This window comes from Propithecus coquereli, unplaced genomic scaffold (assembly GCF_000956105.1).
Source record: "Propithecus coquereli isolate 6110/MARCELLA unplaced genomic scaffold, Pcoq_1.0 Scaffold179, whole genome shotgun sequence".
Lineage (NCBI taxonomy): Eukaryota > Metazoa > Chordata > Mammalia > Primates > Indriidae > Propithecus > Propithecus coquereli.
Window position 1 is genome coordinate 3,572,795 of NW_012142634.1, and position 13,566 is coordinate 3,586,360.

General features: G+C 41.4%; 1 protein-coding gene across 1 annotated transcript in view; it reads right to left on the bottom strand.

Annotated features, from left to right (window-relative positions):
* PPAPDC1A (phosphatidic acid phosphatase type 2 domain containing 1A) overlaps positions 1–13,566 on the bottom strand; it is a 118,010-nt gene that overhangs the window by 26,967 nt on the left and 77,477 nt on the right. The gene's annotated exons all lie outside the window — the stretch shown is intronic.

A 13,566-nucleotide genomic window follows, 5' to 3' on the forward strand; every position in this document is an offset into this window, starting at 1 on the left:
CCACCAAAAAAAAAAAAATCAAAAAAGGAAATGTAGAGGATATATTTTAGGCAGAAGATGGAAAGGCTAAGATAGAAAACAGAATGGTAAGCAAAGGCGTCTGTGGGTTAAACTGTGCACAGTTTGGTGGTTTTGCTGGCAGGAACGAGGAAGAATCAGGCTAGAATTAAAACACTGGCAAGACTACTCAATAATTTAGAATGTATTGATCAGAGCTAAAGCATTTAATGTTCTTACCTTGCTCAGAAGGAAGAAAAGGTATTAACTAGAGACTTTGTCAACTATGTGTGTTAAACCAGAGGTTTGATAGAACTTTCACACAGAAAGAGGAAAATGATGAAATCAGACATGAAAATAGTACAAGAAAGGAGAAAGAAGTATATAAAGAATGATGTAAATAAATTCTAATATATGGATAATGACAAAAAATATAACTGAAATTAGCTCTCCAGCTAAAAATTCAAAAATTACATACATAAAACACAGGGCACAAAAAGTCATAGAATAGATAAAGATAATAGCAACCAATAGAAAGCTGGTGTCAATATTAATTTCAGATGGTTTTTATTGTAAAAATCAGTACTAGAGATAAAGATGGTCATGACTTCATTATAAAGGTGTCAGAAGGTGTAATAGGAAGTAGGACAATTCTAAACTATGTTTACATATCAACAAATATGAATCAAAAATGAATGAAATTACAAATACCATAGAACTATAACATTTACTATAGTAGTGAAAAGTTTTAATACATATCTTTGTAATCAATAAATTAAGGAAAAAAACATAAAAATTAGATAAGATATATAAGATTTGAATAGCACAATTAACAAGCTTGGTCTCCCCAAAGTGAATCATAGATTCAATAAAATTCCAAGCAAAATCTCAAAAAGGGTTTTCATGGAACTTGATCAGCCAGCTGATTCCTAACGGCTAAGAATAGCTAGGACACTAGTGAAGATAAACAAGGTGAGAGATGGAGTAGATTACACTTCCCCACACCCTTGGATCCCATGGTGTTAATTCAAGGTTTATGGTATTGCACTAAACTCAGTGAAAGATACCTGAGAACCACGAGACATCACTTTTTACTGCAATACACTATCTACCGGAGACACGAACTGCTCACGTGAAGATGATTAGCCTCACTCGGTGTTTTAAGTGGATACTCACAACACTTGAGCTCACTGCAATAGCAACAGGAAGTGGTTACAAAATTATTACAGTAGCAGAGTATGTTCTACAGTTCATTTCATACAGTTATGATTTAATACTGCATCTTTACATTTATTTACATTTCCTGCAAACGATGTCATACATGGTCTGTGTGTAAGTTTTGATAAATTTTAACTTTTTATGATAGATTTGCAATATTTTATGGTAGTAAATGACAGAGATTAGTATCTACATGTATTTTATCCATTCATGACATCCCTAATTTTTTCTTAATTTTCTTGATATTTCTAGGGTATGTGGTTCCTCTGTGAGTTTTTTCAAATTGCTGCAAGTCTCCAAAAAATCTTCCAATATATTTATTGAAAAAAATCCACATATAAGTGGACCCATGCAGTTCAAACTCGGGTTATTCAAGGGTCATCTGTACACTCATACACATACACACACGTATATATGTGACATCCAGCAGAATGTGCACTAAGATGCTAAGGCTGGTACCCTCTGGGCAGTAGGAATGTAAAGTTCTTTCTCTAAAAAAAACAAAACAAACATGTTTGCTTCTCTGTATACCCTGATTTTCTACAGTGTGCATATACTCTTTCTTTAATAATAAAAGCATTACTAAAATAAATGAATAAGTAAATGAAAGAAAAAACAAATACATAAATTGTGGAAGGCTGAAACAACACAAACAAAATGAAAAAGACAAGCACAGAGAGGGAGAAGATGTTTGTCACAAACAGAACCAAAGAACTTGTACCCAGAATATTTTGTAAAAACCCTAATGATCAATGAGAAAAAAATCAGACAACCTAATTAAAAAATGGGCAAAAGACATGAACAGGTATGTCATAGAAAGAGAAAAATCTAAGTTCCATTTTAAACTTATGAAAAGATGGTCCAGCTCGTTAGTCATCGGGAAAATGTACATCACAACCACCAGAAGCTACCATCACATCCTCCAGACTGGCAGAAACTAAATTCCAACCAAGTGCTGGCAAGACTGGGGGGCAAAGGGAACTCTCATAACTTGCTGGTGAGAGTGGAAAAGCATTTTGGCATTATTTGTTAAACTTGAAGGTAAGCAAATGACCCAGCTATTTTACTGCAAGAAATATATATGAGAATTATATTTGGAATAAGTGCACAGAAATTCACAACACTGTTCATAATAGCTCCAAACTAGAGATGACCCAAATGTCCACGAACATGAGAATGATTTTTCTAAATTGTGGTATAGTCATGCCTTAGAATGCCATATGGCAATGACAATGAATAAACTCCTCCTACACACATCAATAAATAGAAGAATCTCAAACAACAATGGTAAGTAAAAGTAGCAAGTCACAAAAAATATATTCTGTATGACTCCATTTATGTAAAGTTCAAAAACTAAGCAATATATCACTTAGAAATGTATATGTATGTGTGTGCGTGTGTATAAAACTATCTGGAAAAGCAAAGACATGATTTTTAAATTTTCAAGACAATGGCCATAGTGGGAGAGGAGGACCAGCCACCAGGGGGCGTTACACAGGATTTCTAAGGGTATGGTTATATTCTATTTCTTAAACCTAGTGGTGGGTACATGACAGTCTGTTTTCTACCATCATTTAATATTTATTAATATTCTTATTTAATAGTAATACTATTATTTAAACCATACAATACATTCTCTATATGAGTTTGTACATATATTTCACTGCTAACTAATTATCCCTGTTAAACAACTGAAGTGTGCCAAGAAAATCTGGTGCCCAGGAGAAAATGCCGAATTAGAGTCAGTCACCAAATTGTTTGCTCTACAACAGGAACTATGCAGCCATTCATTGGCCAACAGGCAAGTACGCCATTTTTAAAAAGGAACACGTTCAGGTCCCCCAACCCTACTTCCATTGTAAAAGCTTAATTGTTAAAGCTCCATGATCACAGAGCACGCCCTACGCGTGCCGGGCAAAGTGTGCCAGCCAGAGCAACACGCTAATGACCATAAAGTACTGAAGTTGGTTTTCAGGGACACTAACTATTATAATTATGGAGGCTTTAAATTGCATTTTTGAGACTATAGTGATTTGGTTAACCAGAAAACAGAAGCAATGCTCTTCAAGAAAAAACAACAAACGAAGCTTACCCAAACATCACCTCATTGTTCAAGCGCAATGAACTCCAACTAATACTTAATTACAAAAGGCATTTGGAGGCTCAGGGTAGAATAAGACATGGCATTCTCCCGAGGCACTTGATTGATTTCTCAGATTACAAAATTCAAGCCACTGAGAATTCTGAAAACATTGATTTAGCAAGAGAGAGCCCAGGGAGCACTCAAGGCTTGTAATGAGAATAAATACAGAATAAATGAAACTGGCCAGGTTGCATGTTACTGATCTTACACCAGAACATATTTCAAGCTTCATTGCTATTTTATTTTTCTAATGTAGCTATTTCTTAAGGGTGAAAAGACAGACCTCATCACTTTTTCTCCTATTCATTACAACACACACCTGAGACTCTAGCCATTTATAATGACTGCATGATTTGCACAGGCTCAGAAAAACGCTAAGCAAAGACTTGGATTATTTATTTTCTTTGAAAATTATTAGCAAGAAAACATGTCCCACAAACATAAAAATAAAATAAAACACTTTGGTTACAAAGTTTTTGAGGAGGAAAACAGCTACACGAATCATTAATTGGAGATTTCGTCACTGACTACAATATCCTGCCTTAAGTATAAGATAGGTAGATACTGACACAAAGTAGCATCTAAGTGCCTAGGTTTGAATCCTAGCTTTACTCCTTACCAGCTGTGTGACCTTAGGCAAGATACGTAATTCTCTGGTCCTCACCTGCAAACGAGATTAATAAGAATATTGACTTCGTAGGGTTTTCCTGAGTATTAAATAAAACAACGCATGTAGAACACTTGGTACATGCCTAGCATACAGTAAGAGTTCAATAAATGTTACCTATATTGTGTGCCTATAGTCAATGAAAAGCCTCTACATTTAGTTTAATACACTTAACAGAAGCCTGGACTTTTTCTGTGTCCCTTCTGTCATGAATGGCAAGCTTAAATTTTACTCTCATGTTCACATCATTTGACCTCCTGCCCATGAAATCTGAATACTCCTTGCATCCACAAACAGATGCCTGGGCCAGAAATGGTTTAAGTTAAACATAACTATTCTACTTCCACTGTGATTTCTAGCATGAGAGAGGGGAGAACAAACAGAAAAATCAATGATGTCAGCCACCTGTTAGCTTTAAGAGAGGACATCTTCAGGACTAGAAGAATTATTTCCCAGGGCACTGAGAGACTTTCATGTGATCCAATATTACTTCCAGGAATCTTTGCAACATATGGAAACAAGAAAGGTACCAAAAGCCTGATAACAGGGAAATATCCTGATTTGTTTAAAGGGAAAAAAAAGATATAAAGAAAAAATTAGAATTCTGGAAGTTAAAGTCCAAAACTTTTGATATCGGTCTCTGGCAATGTTTACAGACTGAATGTGTGATCTTCTAACAGACTGGGGACAGGACAGTCCTGCAAGCCACAAGCCACCAATCTGCAAAAACACTGATCAGGGAAGTAGCCACACCTACAATTCGGTCCCAGGGCATACAGAGCTGAGATAGAAAACCAGCAGGCCCAACTCATTAAAAAGTTTGAAGATCCGAACCAAGGTCTCTGACAAAAACAGGGAAACAGGATGCAGTGAAGAAACCGGTTAAGACCAGTAAGAGCCAAGATGGTGACATGAATGACTTCTCCTCGCCCTTGTAGCTCACTAGACCCTGCTTGTAATGTATTAGCTTACTAAAGGAAACTTCCATCGGAAGTTAGCTTTTATGGTGTGAAAAGAGGAAGAATTTCTGATTTCCTGAAATTTCTGCCCTTTTCCCCAGAAAAGCCATAAATAATCCACCCCTTATTTAGCATATAATCAAGAGCTAGCCGTAAATAGAGCAGCAATGTACAGGTGCTACTGTCTATGGGGTAGCCTGCTTATTTTTTGTTTAATAAATGTTGCCTTCCAACTTAAGGCTCGCACTTGAATTCTTTCCTGCATGAAGCCTGACCCCTCTTGGCCTTCAGGCCGGCCCCAGTTTGGGGATCTGCTTTCCAGTGTCAGAGCCAATTACTCTCCTGGGAGAACCCCTCCTTTGCCGTCTTTCCCTCCTTACCAGACCAGAGTCCTTGAGAACAGATGCTGTCTCACTCACCTTGGGATCCTCGACACTTAATTTAGTGCCTGACACCCAGGAGGCAATCAGTAAATGTCTGCTGGGTGAATGAGTGAGACACCAAGCGACCTGCTCAAGGTCAGGGCTGGTAAGTGACAGATGCAAGACTCAAAATTACATTTATTCATTCATTCGTTCAAACCAACAGGCACTAAGCCAGGCAGACACAAAGTTCTATGCCATCTCTGCACCCAGTGGGTCTTAATTTAGTAAAGTCACACCTGAGAAGTTGCCGCCTGAGACGCTTAACAGGCTGAGCAACAGAAGGCAGTTCTGGAGTTTTGGTAGCTGACTCAACAACTAAACTAAAAAAGTATGGATGCCAACCTGATCAGGGACCTCTGGGCTCGTTTCTGTCCAAGAGTCTTTCTAGATGACTTGGGGGAAAAAGATTGAAAAGTGAGGTACCAAATAAAGTCCTTGTAATGCTGGTGAGAAGTCAAAGTCCTTTTTATTTAAGCAGTCGCACATCCCCAGTGCACTATGCAAGGAAAATAAGAAACGTGACTCCAACACTAAGGAAAAAAGCCGGCTGGGGCCAGCCCACCCTTTGGAAGCTCCTGCATTATTCAGATCAACCGTAGGAAAAAGACAAATTATTTTCAATCTAAACATGAGAGTAAAAGTTCTTCTATGGAGCCAGATTTTCCCTTCTCTTCTCTAGAGGCAAAAATTAGTGCTTTGCTATTTGGGCTCAGCTTGGTTTTAGTGTTTTTATTAAATAGTTTATTTCTCCCTTACTCATATATTTCCACCTCCTTTCCACCCTTACTCCCCAAATTTGCCACTCACTTTAACCTCACAGCCTCTGGGAGATTATCGGCATTCCCGATAATCTTCTCTCCAAGGTAGGTTTGGGGTAGGCAAGACAGACATCTCCTGCCCACCCAAAGAGAGCACACAAAGACAGCTGCCCTGAACCTATGGGTGGGCAGGTGCTGGGACACCCAGGGGAATGTCCACGTCGGGGTCACAGCTCAGGCCACTGCACTGGTCCTCTCAGACCAGTCTCCCCACCTCTCCCTGATTCTCCAGGAGTCTCAGACACCCACAGGCATCAGGAGACCCCAGGTGCACGGAAACCCAGGTTACTATCAGGGCCAAATAATCTCATTGAAGGCAAACAGTCACTTAAGTGAATCCACTCAAAAGGGAGAGCAACATATTAACTAGTGTAAGAAAGTTTAAGATTCCAACTTGAAAAATTAAACTAAATTCTATGAAAATAAATTTTACCTTCTATTTAACATAATATGGGCTACAATTAAGCTGAATCTTAGCATGAAGAACAAATCACGTTTTGTTTTTGAAATCATTTTGAAACTAAAAGTGTACAACAATACACTTTACAATACTTTTTCCTCAAAATCATCAAGAGAATCATTTCTTTACAGAAATATTAGTATTCATCAATTTCCTCAATTATATTTCATAATCCTTTGATACGCAAATCGTCTCACCTGAAGCAATTCTACTGGCCTCATCCTAACGAATTTGCCCCTCTTCAATTGCTCATTGGTCTAACTGCCAGTCCTCATTTGCCCGTGGGTTCACCTGTGATTCCAGCAGTTCTGCAACACCACTTTCATTGATTTCATGAAATCCCTCACCTTTCTCAAGAGATGCAATTTTACTTTGTCATCAACTTGCAATGAGTTTGCATTGTACTATTTGTTGTCGTAATCTGTTAGGGAGGCTATGACAAAATATCGTAGACTGTGTGGCTGATAAACAAGAGAAATTTATTTCTCACAGTTCTGGAGGCTGAGAAGTCCAAGATCAAAGATTGATGTCTGGTGAGGCCTGTTCTTGTTTCACAATGGAGTTTTCTTGCTGTATCCTCACACAGTGGAAGGAACAAGGCAGTTTTTTGAGGCCTTTTTGATAAGGGCACTGATTTTATAATCTCCCAAAGGCCCTAGCTTCTAAAACCACCAAATTGGTGATTAGGTTTCAACATATGAATTTTGGGGGGGACACATTCAGACCATAACAACTGTCATAAAAAAACACCCAGTATATCAGTGAGAACAGAGCAAGGATGAGAGGCTCCCACCAGGACTTGGCAGAAATAGATGCCTGAGAGAAGGTTAATCTTAGAGGTAGTCAATTCATTGCTACATATTTTCATGCTGACTTTGGGTTTCCCATGCAATCTCATAACTGCAAAGAATCAGAAGAATCAAATAATAACTCCAGTGTCTACACCCTAATGTCTGGGCCCCTCTCAAGCACAGTGTGAGCACCATCTATACTGCATCAATCAGCAGGAGAGAATTTTAGCTGTGGAGTCTCAACTTCATTCATTGTAGCTGTCCAAAACCTTTTCTTGCACCAGTTCCACCAGCTCCAGTCTTGTCACTCAGCTCCTTGAAGACATGGAAATCAGCATAGCTGTCATGCCTTTGCAATACCTAATGCGAGCCCACAGCTTTGAGGAAACGAGGCTCAGGGGTAAAAGCTGGTTTGTGTTCTGCAGTGCCAAAGTAGGTCATGATGCCATAAAATTCAGTTACAAAAAAAAAAAAAAAAAAATGCAGCAGCTAAGCCACTTGTCAAGTCGGTTAAAATGGTCCATCTGGTCCCCCAGCCAGACTGCTTCCCTGGGAATAAGCACAAAAGCATGTGCGTGTGGGACAGAGGATAGATGTACAATGAATTTCAATAAAGTTCCTGAGACTTCCCAAGACACTCTTTTCTGATGGCCACCAGTAATAGAATGAGGATGGATAATGTCAAACAGTCTCGGAATCAAATCAGATTCCAACCTTCTACCCAGAGGAGGGATGATGATATAGCCTTGTTTTTGGCTTCAGTGTTTCATGCATTAGATAAAGAAGCTGCAATTCAGTGAAAGGTCATCTAACTATAGGCAGCCAAATACCCGAGTTCAGAGAAAGATGCTTTATTCCCTATGATAATGCAAGTGTTTGTCAATGAATGAGAAAGAATCTGGCATGCCAAGATCTAGAAAAAAGATGGACTTCACAAAACACACACATACACATACAAACACACACGTTTACTCAACACAATCACCATCATCACCACCACCTGGGGCTATTGAGTTGTGAATTTCATTATGAAGCCATCAATTCAACAAATATTCATTCAGTTCCTGCTACGTGCCTAGCCAGGTATCATGCTCAGTTCTGGGGAACAAATGAGACAGACTTGGTTTTAGGCCTTACAGAAGGAATGTAGACATAGAAATAATCACAAACTGTAAAAAGTTTTAGGAAAGGAATAAATGGGCTTTTGGAACAGAGAATGGTTGCTGGGAGCAGACACCACTTTATGTAAATCTGAAAGGAGGAAGGCTGGCTGTGCAAAGCACACTAGAAAGAGCGTCCAAGGCAGGTGTCAGCAAAGTGGGCCCTGAACAGGAGGAGCCTGCTGCAACCCAGGAACTGTGAGAAGGTCCCTGCAGCTGGACTGGAGCATGGCTTGAGATGAGGCTAGCATTAGGAAGATACCAGTGAAACCATCTGGGCCTGGAGCTTTCTTTCTTCAAAGGTTTTTAATTACAAATTAGATTTTCACTTCAACTTATATCCATTTTGGTGAGCCAGTGGTTTGCAAGGAATAGAACCATTTTACTTATGTTGTTGAATTTGTTGGCATAAAATTGTTCACAATATTCTTTTATTGTCCTTTTCATATGTATTTAGGATCTTTAGAAATAGCTCCCTTTCTTTCCTGATATTGGTAATTTGTGTGTCCTCTCTTTATTTTCCCTTGATCAGTCTTGACAGTTTATCAATTGTATTAATAAAAGAAAATAATAAGAACAAGTCCAGTACCAGTTTCTCCCACATGTCTAGAATCAGAACTCCCTTATCTTTACCTAAAGGTTTTGAAATTTCAAACTATTGTCATCTAAATTAATCCCCCAAATCCAACACCAATCATCTTGGTCCACGTGTACTCATTATCCATTATCCTTAACAAACGCAATAGCATGTGATCAAAACTAACTGAGAAATTAGCATATTTTGAAAGTTCAATGATTTAATCTTCCTAAAAATATTATGAAACACTATTATATCCATTTCGAAGATTAGAAAGCCAAACTTTAGAGAAATTAAACAATTACTAAAGTCGCAAAAGCTATTTTGGACTCACACTCGTGTCTTTCTGTTCCACTGCCTGTGACCTTTCCACTCAACCATAAAGTTTGCATGAACAAACAACTGAGGGTCCTGTCTCCAGCATCCGAGCCGCCTACCTTTGCAAAGGTATTGTGCCTCATGAAACTGGGTTAATACAGATTGGAAAAGGGATACAAGTTAACAAAAGATGTCTCTCAGTCTTTCATTTGGGTCAAGAACGTTCACATCGAACCTAATAAAATACTCTTGTTGATGGAAAGTACAGAAAGCAACACTCTGATAAATGTCGCTCTAGATGAATGTTGCTCTTTGACTTATTGATAATCAATCACTCTCCTACTGGGTTTCTCCTCCAGGTTACCAATTATTTATCTTTTTAAAAAAACACACAATTTTCAACTTTCACTTCAAAAGTGTGATTAATGAAGATGGGAAATGTCACTTGCAAGCTTGTAATATGCTATGTTTGATCAAAATCATGCCATTTCTCTTTCTTTAATAATAGTCCCCATAGAGTTATGCTTTGCTCTCTAATTTCTAAAGATTTCTTTGAAAGTCACTTATTTCTTCTTAGTCAAGAAATATTAGGGTTTAACTAAACATTTATTTCAGGATATGTTCTTACCGAGTGCCTTATTTTAGAAAATGAAGAAAAATAACTTTCATTTCCATTATCTATGCTCATCATGCCCAAAGATTAAAAAAAGACAACTATTTCAGGGACATCTATTTTAAGAAAAAGAACATGCCAGTGTCCCTGAACTCTAGTAAAACACTGGACATACATGTTAGACCTATACTTTATGAACGTCTATTATTCATTGCACGTGTTATTTGATGCACGTAATTATTCAATGCTAAAACAACCACAGAACTGTGTTTTTAATTCTTCTTTACATTCAAATTCACAGTGAGCAACAGTTTCTCATGTGTGCTCATTGTCCTCGCAACCACTCTGCAAGGGAAAAGAGACAGATGAGATGGAGAAGCCAGTGTGGGTCTAGATAATCACAGAAGGCTCCCAGGAAGCCCTGATGGGTGGGCTGGTAAGACGTGGATTCATTTTCTCAACATCTCCTGTGCCCGTCAGGGCAGACTATAGAGAAGGGCCAGGAGGGCACCGTTGGGGGAAGAGCACGAGCCTCAGGCTGGAGCACTGACCGTGAGGACCTGGGCTCACCGTTTGGAAGGGTGCAGGCTGGAGAGACAAGAACGTGCTCTCCTCAAAGGGGCAGGAGAGAAAACGCAAATTGGGTCAAGCATGGCTTGGGAAAATCCCCAGGTCAGAATGTGAGGATAGGAAAGGTCACATGTCCAACAAGTTATTAAAGAAATTGGTGAGTAATTATGAGTGATGCAACACAGATGCCCGTGTTTCTGAGGCCGGTGCCACCGCAGGTGGCAGAACTGAAGAGGAAGACTGTACAGTGGGGTGGGGAGGGGCAGGGGAGGTGCAGATGTGGGTCCATTTTTCATTCTCAGGAAGGATTTAAATAAAAAACTGGAGGGCAGTCAAGCCTTCATCCAACCTTCCTTTGAGCTGCGTTGCCATCTCCAGGGCAGAGCGAGGGGAAGAGACGACATGCAGGAACCCACTTCTGCTCGGCAGGGATTGCAAGTAGGATGGGGCGAGTGAGGTCTGCTGAGCCCCCTTTCACAGCAGAACCACCACCGAGAGCTTCCCAAATGCTGGTGGGGGTGGGGAGGCAACAAGGGAAGGGAGGGAAGCTGGAGCCGCCTTCTGGGCCTGCAACCAACCAGAGGGACGCTGGGCGACCAGGACAACAAAAGGAAACAGCAGCCATGAGTACAGGCAGAATCTCTTACTCATTCCTCCAATGGCGTTGGCTTTATGTGCCAGCCCCCAGCCCTCAAAAGCAAAATGCAGTGCAAAGAAAGGATTGGTAATGAACAAAAAGCATTCTTCATTCTTATTGTATTAAATTTCTTTCCTAATGAAGAGGAAACCTTGGGCCACTCCCCAGGACTTGGTTTCCTGAAAGACTAGGAAAGGGTCAGAGCAAATGGATTTGGAATTGGGCAGTGGTGGGTGTTGGTTAACTGGCACGCTCTACAGCTGTCCTGTGTCTGCCACAGCGCCACACAGGCAGGCTGGCCACCTCCAAGGGTCCTTACCTCCACGGAGCTGCAGATGGTCCCAAAACTCTGAGTGGCAGCCTTCTCAGCGCAGGACAGTCGTCATTAACACAGCACCTGCCACTCCCCAGCCAAGGACGGGTGCTCAGGGAGGATCCCTGCCCCTGGCAATGACCCAACTCCTCTTCTGAGGATGGACTGCCCCAGCAAACGCCTGTGTGGGGATGGTCTGGAAGGCAGTCCTACTCCCTGGTCAACACTGTGCGCCACTGACTGTCCTCAGATGGGCTACACAAGGCCTCAAACCAACAGGCCCTCCTGCCAGTCTGATACGGAAGCTTCCCCAGGTTTTCTGGTTTCTATCTATGTGGAAGCTTAGCAATGTAGCCTGTCCACTGGTCACTCAACCTTTACCATGTGCAAAGTGCTGGGCTGGGCCCAGGGACATGGGGAGATGAGCAAACAGGCCTGCTCCATGGGGGCTTGTAGCCCGGAGGGGAGGACAGGGTCACGCTCAACCTCCACCACGTGGCTGGCGTGGAGGGAAGGGTGAGGGCCGGGGAGGAAGAGCGTTCTGTCTGTGTGGGGAGGGGTTCCTGCAAGGGGTGTGGGAGCTGGGCCTGGAATGAGAGCCTTGACCAGGGCTCTGTGTTGGGGTCAGCAGGGACATAGGAAGGGGCTTAGCAGCAGGAATGGGCGGTTTGCCTCGGAGAGGGTTGGGAGAATGTGGAAACAGCTATTAAATCTTTATTTTACTTTGACTCAAGTCTAGGCATGGAAAATGACACATCCCTCCAGGGGCTCTATCAAAATCTCAGGGAGTCCACTATTAAAAAAGAAAAAACAACCCAGAAAATAACAAGTATTGGCAAGGCTGTTGGATGCGGGCTGTTGGTGGGAATGAAAAGTGGCTCCGCTGCTGTGGAAACCAGCATGGTGGCTCCTCAAAAAATTACAAATAGAATTACCATATAATCCAGCAATTCCACTCCTGGGTATATGCCCAAGAAGAACAGAGATCAGGGACTTAGGGAGGGATCTGTGCACCCACGTTCATAGCAGTGTTATTCATAGCAGCCAAAATGTGGACGCAGCCATTGATGGACAGACACATAAACAAACTGTGGTGTACAAATACATATGTGTATGTGTGTGTGTGTGTGTGTGTGTGTGTGTGTGTGTGTGTCTCAGAATATTATTCAGCCTTCAAAAGAAAGGAAATTCTGCCCCGGGCCACAACCTGGATAAAGCCTTCACTTCACATTGTGCTAAGCGAAATAGATCAGTCACGAAAAGACAAATACTACATGATTCCACTTCTATGAGGGACGGAGTAGTGGAAATCACAGAGATGGAAAGTAGAGGGGCGGCTGGCAGCAGTTGGGTGAGGAGAATGGGGAGTTACTGTTTAACAGGCACAGAGTGTCAGTTTTGCAAGATGAAAGGAGTTCTGGAGGTGGACGGTGGTGATGGCTGCACAGTGTGAACGTTCTTAACGCCACTGAACTGCACACTTAAAAATAGTTAAGGCTGTAAATTTTATGTTACATATATTTTACTATACCCAAAAAAACCTCAGGGGATAGACGTATTTAGGAAAGTTTTCCCTTATATCCCCCATGGATCCCCCATGGACAGGCTGCAGAGATTGGTCAGGGCCAAACGACAAGGTGAGTGTGGTCTTTTATCACATCAGGCATCTTCCAGTCTGGACTTGGCGTCCAGAGGCCGGGAATCCTCACACCTTCACGTGGGCCCCGTAGGGCTTGCAGGCTCCAGCTCTCCCCAGCACAGGGACCAGCAAGAGGCCACAGGCCAGACACACCAGTGGGGCACCCTCAGACAGGCAGCTGTGAGGTGTCAGGGTCACCTGGGCTCCACCCCTCCTCTGCTTCAGCCATCTACTGGCAAGGTCCCCTCTGGACAATGTCAG